This window comes from Caretta caretta, chromosome 6 (genome assembly GCF_965140235.1).
Source record: "Caretta caretta isolate rCarCar2 chromosome 6, rCarCar1.hap1, whole genome shotgun sequence".
Lineage (NCBI taxonomy): Eukaryota > Metazoa > Chordata > Testudines > Cheloniidae > Caretta > Caretta caretta.
Window position 1 is genome coordinate 75842946 of NC_134211.1, and position 8657 is coordinate 75851602.

The 8657-nt window shown below is 38.6% G+C and overlaps 1 protein-coding gene across 5 annotated transcripts in view; it reads left to right on the top strand.

Annotated features, from left to right (window-relative positions):
• Positions 1 to 8657, top strand: part of MEIS2 (Meis homeobox 2) — a 184068-nt gene that overhangs the window by 107810 nt on the left and 67601 nt on the right. The window lies entirely within an intron of this gene.

Genomic DNA, 8657 nt, shown 5'->3' on the forward strand with positions numbered 1-8657 from the left:
AAATCATGACCCAATAAGGAAAAATGTATTCATTCATTATTCACATGATGGATGAGGAGGAATTGGTGTAAATGGTGATATTAATGTGTTTAGTTTGTGAAAAGGTCTGTTGATGCGCTCTGATGTATTACACATCTGATAATTCAAAAATATTAATTACATTTTCTAACACCTTGTTTTGTGCATTTTACATAATAAAATCAGCATCTCAAGAAAATATGGCTCTACATATTAATCAGTAAAGGCTTCTGATTAAGTCCTCAACCCAGATCCCACTGAAGTCAGTAGAAATATTTCCATTGACTTCAATGGGCACTAGATCAGGCCCTAAGAGTGCTTTTCATGCTTTCATGCATATAAGCAAAATAAATCCTTTGTATTTATAGCTCTTCTCTGATGTTGTCGCCTAGCTCAATTACACATAGAAAAATGGGAAAAGCTCCTTTTCTGGTAAGCACTTTCCACCTCTTGAAGTTGGCATTTGTTGTTACCTGTTTCTGAGACATTTTTCTACTTGATGGTTATTAATCTGAAATTGTATTGAGTGCTTTAATAAAATCTAAATAGATAATATTTTCAGCATTTCCGTTGCTCTGTAGTGGTAACATTCTTTAAGAACACAGCAAGTTAATTGAGAAAAACCTCCCTGTCAAAAATCCATGTTGCCTTCCTCCTCAAATTAAGCTTTTCAGTATATTGCTCAATCCCACCAAATTGTTTTGGTTACATTATTCACAACAGCTGTTTCATTATGTATTCCATAACTGTATCTCGTGCACATCTTTTACATGCAATATTTATTGCTCTTCATCCTTCTGGAATTCTGTATTTGTCCGTGGGATTAATTTTCAATGGTCATTTCCTTTAAAATTATTGCATATATTTTATTGTATCTTGACATGGTATTTAAGGTATCTAATCAGTTCACTGCCATATTTGTTGCTGCTGATACACTATGTAACTTCTCTTCTATCTTTCCATTAATCTTTGATTTATGTAGTTCTTTTTACTGTATAACTGTTTGATGATGCTTCCTTGTGAATAATTTTTCACTACCATATGTAGTGGACCAATTTTCTGTGTGCACCATCTACTGAGGAATCCTTTATAATTAGTTAAAAAAATAAAACAGAGCCTTATAATGAGGGCTTTTTGAACCCTGCAGTGTTTGTTTCATGATGGGATCACAAATGGTACCCTCTAAACTTGGTTCATAGGGAATGGAAACGAACCAGCTCTTGTAGGTTTAGATAGAGGTTCAAACTCAATTAAATAGCCTCCAGGGGAGTGTCCCACAGGAGCTGATTCCCTGGTCTTATGGGAATGGAAAACAAAACAGAAGCTATTGTGAGTCAGGGAGCCAATCTGTGAAAGTATTATGTATCTGAACTTTTCAAGAAATGTAGGCTAAAGTGCTTAAACTTATCAAATCTTGAAACAAAAATTGTTTGAGTGGATTCAAAGTTCATTCCAAATAATTTGCAGAATTCTACTCTTAATTAGTAATGCCTGAACTTTCATAGGTTCAGAAATTTGGTTCAGATAAGCCTTCAGAACTTCAGATTGCTATCTGAAAAATATTCACCTTATTTAAACCTTTTGGGAGCAAGCAACTCCACAGGCCCATCTCCTTGCTTCTCTAGGCCCAACTTCCTCCCAAAATATTAACAGGGTATGGCTCCACGCTACCTCCAGTGTTGCAGAAGCAGGACTGTGGTAGCAGGGCGGCCTGCTCGCTGATCCAGTGGGTCTATTCTCAAGACAAAGGTACAACCCCCCACATTCCAAAGCCAATGTCTTTTGTTTTAAGTGGTGGCCTTTGCTCAGTACCCCACTGCTAGACCCTTTTCTCTGATATCTTCAAATTTTAAGAGCCCTCCACATCATTTATACATTAGAGTACACCATAGGTTAGTAAATTCTGGGAACACATAATATCCTTCTCTCCCTTTCCAACAATTGCTAACCTCAAACAAAGAGAGCTAGGAATATTGTGTGCTTCCTGCCTTTAGTATAGTGCTTCCTGGGGCCAGTATGCCATTACATTTCAGTGGGAAACTGCTACACCAGAGATGGGGAGTGGGCCATCTCCAGAAAAGGAGACATGACTGGAGCCAGCTGGGCCCAGATGCCACCAGATGTAAACTATATTGGAAGAGCAATGATAAAAGTTCTCTAGAGAAGGCATTTTATACAGGGATTGTTCTGTGTGGTGAGCATTAGTGCTTTACAGTTTGAGGGGGAAGATTCTAGAGTTCATGAACATTAGAGTATCTGTTTATTCTCTTCTACTCCATCTCTTTTGGGATTGCTCCTCTGGAAGAGTCGTGACTGTGCATCTCCACACAGATACCTGTTTCAGGATAGGGAGACCATTTCTAGTATTAACGGAGTCTGAAGTCTGAAGGATTTTTATCATGCACAGTCACTCCTGCCATCTGTGAAGGCTGTGTGAGAGCAGTGGTTGGTGGTACAATCCACTTCAAATACCTACTATTGCTACTTCCTTTTTTAGGGCTTATTCCTATTTTAGGGTTTCATACTGCTGTCCATCACTGTAGTATCTGGACTTTACTCTAATTGGTGTAAAACTTCTTTCTACTTGTATCAATTTCCTAGTCTACTGTATTGTTTAGCTTTTTGAAATACATCTCCATGTTGCTTTTATTACATATTTTAGCCCTAATTTTTTCATTCTTGGCCTAATCAAGGTAGACTTAATTTAGCCTTTTCGATTCTCTTCACATTTCTCTACAATACAGACTTCTTACTTTATAGGATTACAATGAAAATTACATTTACTTGAAAGGATAATTTTCTTAGATTAGGTTCCGCACCAACAGACATCAATGGCAAACCCTCCACTGACTACAGTGGGATTAGGATGTAGCTCTCAGAATGTTGCGGGAAATTTTTATACATGGTGAAGCACAAAACCTTCTTTGATGCATCATACTGCGGATACAATTGCCCAGGGAGGATGCAGAGAACTGAACATTGCTTGTGCAAATGCATGTGCATGCTTTGTTTGTTTTGCATATGCACATGGGCTTACGCCCAAGTGTATACATTTAGCCCTTGGTTTGGTAATTCTGTACTTGCTGGTGTTGATATTTCATAACCAAGTATATTAAAGCTCACTGTCCCTTGTGCACCAAGTTTTAGCCCCCAACAATTAATTAAAAGTTACAATAGCTTCACCCCTAGATGCTAGAACCCTAACTTCCAATTGAAATGGGTGGGGTTTGTTTTGTTTTTACTATTAGCCATTATGTTTACTGCTAGGAGTCTGAAATGAGCCCATCTCTTCAATAACACTGTTCCTCAAAGCCACAACTACCCCCCACAATAAAGTTCCTTTCTGGGTCATACAGACCCAATGTCCGCTGATTCAACCCTGAGATCTTTCCTATAAATACATCCCTTCAACTGGCTACTGGTAAAAACTAAAATCGCTACTGTCATCTCTTTTCAGTCTCCAGGCAAGATGTCTAACCCACCTTTAAGGGTTTGAGGTCTCTTATATAATATATTCAACATGCACAACTGTAACAAGCATATTCCCAGTTATCTCAACTGACTTTACCTTCTTCTTAGTAACAACCTGAATCTTTTCCTCTGGAACACTAATTGCTATTCTCTCAACAAGCCCCTTTTTTTTTCTTTTTTAATTAGTAACTGCACATAAATCAGATATTCTTCCTATTCTTAATTTGCTCCACAGATTCTTTTCTCCATTTCCCTTTGTCAAACAATTCCGTTATAAAGTCTCCTTTCAAGAAAAACAGAACCTGAAATCTTTTAGGTAGAAAAGAGGTGTGCAAAATTTGTTTATCCACATGTGATAACCTGAGATTTTTGCTGGGAAACTGGGATAAGGGCAACTCAGTGACATTTTCACCAGAAAACACAATTTTTCACAAGGAATAGAGCCCAGTTGTGATCTGGAAAATTGTCACACTTTTGTCTCACACTTTTGTCTCACATATTTCCAAAATCAGTGAAATTAGTTTATAAACTTTTTCATTTTTATGGAGAGCTGTGGAAAAACTCCGGGCAAAATCACAAAATGTTTCACTTTTTGTGAAGCTGGTACATATGATTTCCCATATACCCCCTGTTTAAGATGTGATGATAATTTTTTCCACTGCTTTATTGCACATTATTACTTTATTAATCATCCTCCTTCCCTCCCTTAGTATATCCAGATTTTCCTGCAAATGTGCTTCACAAGCATGCATCCTGCAACAGAAACAGCTGGTCATCTTCCTTTGCTGTTGTGTCTAAAAGCAGCCATATGTCATCAGCAAACCTCCCCTGTATATTCAACTTCCTTAGCACATCAACCTGTCTCTCTGAATCTGTTACATGATGTCTTAATAGCACAACAAACTGGCATAAAAACAGAACGTTGGATCCTCCTGGTCTCTTGCTCTTCAGCCCAGCAGGAGGTGGAAGTATTGTAGAGATAGGGCTCTTAGCCCCTTGGCTGTGTCTACCATAGCATTTTTAAAAATCTCCCTCTGCTGCAGCTCCCCTGATGGTAGCAATGGCTCAGAGCAGTTTCTACACTACACAGTAGTAAATATGTGCCCTGCCTACAGGGGTACTTGGACAGTGATAGAGCATTAGGGGAAGTTTAACAAAAAGGGCTAGTGTAGCTGTGGTTTGCATCGACAGTGACCCCTCCAGCTTGCTATATCTGGCTGTCTATCCAGGTTCATAGGCTGGTGCTCATCTGAGTACCTCCCAAGTAATGAAAAAAGACATAACAATAATATCTCTCTCTTCCTTCCCAGCAGGTAGAAGCAAATGCTTGATTAGAATTAAGATGTCTGTGTGGGTGTCTGTGTAAGAGAGAAAGAGAGAGGAATACTTGTTGTGGGAAAGCTAGATCAAAGAGATGAGCTTTGCATTTAGTTCCAAACACTGTGAGATCAGTGGCCATTCTTACCTTATCGAGAAGCAAAGTCTGTATATAATCTTAGTTCTACTCCTGTGAAAGTGCTGTCTCCCGTACACACTCACTCCTCCTCCCACTGGACAATAATACTTGGCTCCTATATAGCGCTTTTCATCAATAGGTCTCAAAGTGCTTTACAAAGGAGAGAAACATCATTATCTCCATTTTACAGATGTGGAAACTGAGGAACAGAACAGAAAAGTGACTAGCCTAAGGTCACCCAGCAGGCCAGTGACAGAGCCAAGAACTGAGCCCAGGTCTCCCGAATCCCATTTCAATGCTCTAGCCATTAGGCCATTGCTCTGGTGGAAGGGAGGTGTTGTGAAAAAGCATGGCTGTGGCGGAGGGACACAGTCCTATGTAGCTAAAGCCAATCCTATGGAGGCTTTGAATACCAGGACAGAGATTTTGAACTGGATTCTCTATTCACTGGGGCAGCACAGCAGAGAGAGTAGCATGAGACTGATATGCTCATGGTGACCTATGTTGTTGCTGTGTTGTGTACTAGTTGGAGCTATGTCAGGGCACATGCTTTCATTCCTTGATATCTGAGTTGCAATGATCAATCCCAGAGGTCACATATGCATGTGTTACTGTGGCCAGTTCTGTATCTGACAGGGCAAGCTTCTGGCTGGCAAAAGTGGAATGTGGGTGTTTTGTGCCATCGTGGCTTTCTGGACATTCGATTGCAGTGAAAAGTCCAAGAGGAGCCCAAGGTGGCTGAACAATGTAACAATCTGATGACACATGCACTCAATAGATAGGGATGTTTGGAGAAGGTGAGCTCTTCAGAGCACTTCCCTCTTCTTACCTTTCTCACCTCCATTTTGCCTGCATTCAGCTTTAATCAGCCAATTAAGGAGTGGCATTAATGGGCTCAGAAAAGGAATCCAGTCCAGTCGGCTTCAGCCAAAAGGCTGTTGGTCGCTCAGTGATATCTTGGGAAGAGGGAGGGAGAACACAGTGGAGTACTCTTTAATCCCCCTCGCCCGCCCACCGCCTCGTTCCTAGCAGTCTGAAACATTTCACACTCATTACCTTTTCTAAAAGTGAATACTTAGTTCCTTTTCTTGCTCCTTCCTCTGAATTTAGCCCGTTTAGACAGCCAAATAAACCAATCCCATATGAAATGTGATAATCCAGTGAAATTGTTAAATAAATACACAGTATAACTACTGCAAAACAGATGCAACAAAGTCAGGCATACATGCCACCAACACTGTAATTAATAATTGTCTCATTTACTGGAATCAAATATTCAAGCCAGGCCATATATAAAAGCATACTGATCAGGCTAAAAAAATGGACATTAAATGGAACATACTGTAGGGTAAAATCTTACCTCTAAATTTGCAAGGTATTTGACAGGATTTTAGCCATAAAACTCTGAAAACGTGCTCCTTAAATATTCAGGGAAAGCGGAGCTATATGATACCGTTCCCCAGTGCATACCTGCATATTTAAGGCTGTAATGTCACTTATCTGCAATAGCTTCAGAATGATTCAGAAAACATGTGAAGTTATGACCTGTGCCTTGAATTTATTTCAATCTGGTTTCATGCTGATGAAGTGATCTATCATCATTGCTACCATATTACAGTGTATGTATTCTTACCAGAAAGTTTAGCCACTGCAGGGGTGGCTGGACTAGCATAGCCCTGGCATCCAACAGCGTACCGACTAAACTATAGTTTTAGTTAGGGAGTATGGAAACGGATAACAAATTATTGCTTGTGGTCTTCTTCCAGTTTTCAAGTGCAAACATACAAAATTTATTTTAAATTTGAGCCAGTCAGACATTTAGTAATGTAGATCAAAGAAGAAATGAAGGCCCCTCCATGTTTATTATTTCAATATGATGTCTGGTCTAATGAAGTGTAAAAATGCATGTGCTAGACTATCTAGTAGGAATTTTCTGGTTCTGTAGTTTAGCCTTAAATATATACATATATTTGTAAATTAATCAGAAACATATTGCTGTGGTTTCAGTTCCTCAGAATGCTGATTGTTTTCAATCCTTTCTTTAATTTTAGCAATATGGTGGCAGTTTGCCAGAATACTTTCAGATAAACAGTCCACTTCATATTTAAAGAGCCTTAGAATCATTGATGTTATATATATATATTTAAATAACTTAGGGTTGTTGCACTATTGTCCCTCACTCTTAACTAGAAATAAGAAAAGCCATCTGGACAAGGTGAATTTTGATAAGATCCTGGCTCTTAGGGGTTTGTTGATCTAATATGTACCAATTTTCAAATGTCTTAATAGCTCCAGGATGGCTATCACACTGACTAGGCTCACCCATTTCCATCATGCTCTGTGCTGTTGAATGTAATTCTATTTACGTGGGGTTATATTTCCACTATTTAAAAAATATATTCCTGATAGCACAATAAGTATTTAACTGAATGGAACTGATTGCATTTTTAGGAGTTTCCTGATAATACACTCTCCTCACAGTTTGGGATTAAACACAATTAAAGTAAGAAGTTGTTTTCCTCAGTCTCACGTATTGGCCGACATTCCTATGTGGCTGCTATCCAGCAATATGATATTACAGGGGTTTCATTGTACCCTTTTTTGGAATAATTGAATGTTTTTAGAACATATTTCCCATGGACCCCTACTACTAGAGAACCAACTCCCCAAAACTTAAATGGAAAAGGTTAGAAGTGATCATCTTGAAGCTTGGGGATGAAATACAGGATTTCTCTTTTTCCAACCTGTGTTTTCAGTCAATTAAAATTTGTACTCAAGGCTTTTCAGTTTGAAGCCACCCCTGTGTCTGTGATGAGCAATCCTTCTTGTTTGTGGAGTCATTCATTATCTCCATTACCAAGAGGAGAATAGAGGACAATTACATTGTTTGGACGAATCAGAGTGTTAGGAGGAGTATTTATCATGGTGGCAGAGTGCAGCACCTGACAGCGAACGATTGATGGCCAGGAATGAGTGTGAGTGGCCAAAGCAGTCTCATATGATGCAAATTACTGACTGTGGATTCCAATTTATCCTGTTCATTTTTCTTGCCTTTGCTGAAGACTATTAGTGGTTTTTGAAGCAGTGAAGGGGTCATTACTAATGTGGGCTAGAAGCAGGAGGGGGAAGGAGGGGAAAAGCCTTCTGTAATTACACAGCCTTCAAGAAAAGGCTGCAGGCCTAGCCAAAAAAGTGTCAACACTTAGCAATCAGAAAATTTATTTTCATTTTATCCTTAACTCATATTAACTCAACATTATCATCTTTCTTTGTTAATATTTGCAGAATATGAAAAGCCTGACTTTTATATCAGTGCAAATCTATTTAACCCTTTTGGCTGTGGAATGATGTTGCTTTGCTTAATGTCAATTTGTTGATGACATTAAACAGTGAATGCGTTTGACACAATATAGAGAATGAAAAATTAAATATTCAACCCTTTGTATGGACCTTTTGTTTTTTACAATATATCAGGACAGCTGACACACATGATAGAATATTTATTTAGGTATAGTTGTTTGTGTTAGTGGTAAAATGTAATATTACCAGTATTAAAGGAGATCACTTCAGCACTTGAGTCTTTTTGGTTGTGATCTGGAAAAGGTACCAATGGAATATGAGAGTTTCATTTTGTTGTATAATGAATCAAGTACATTTAAAACATATGCATATTTAATTTAAAGCCTATTCAAACCATACTTAGGCAGCTCTC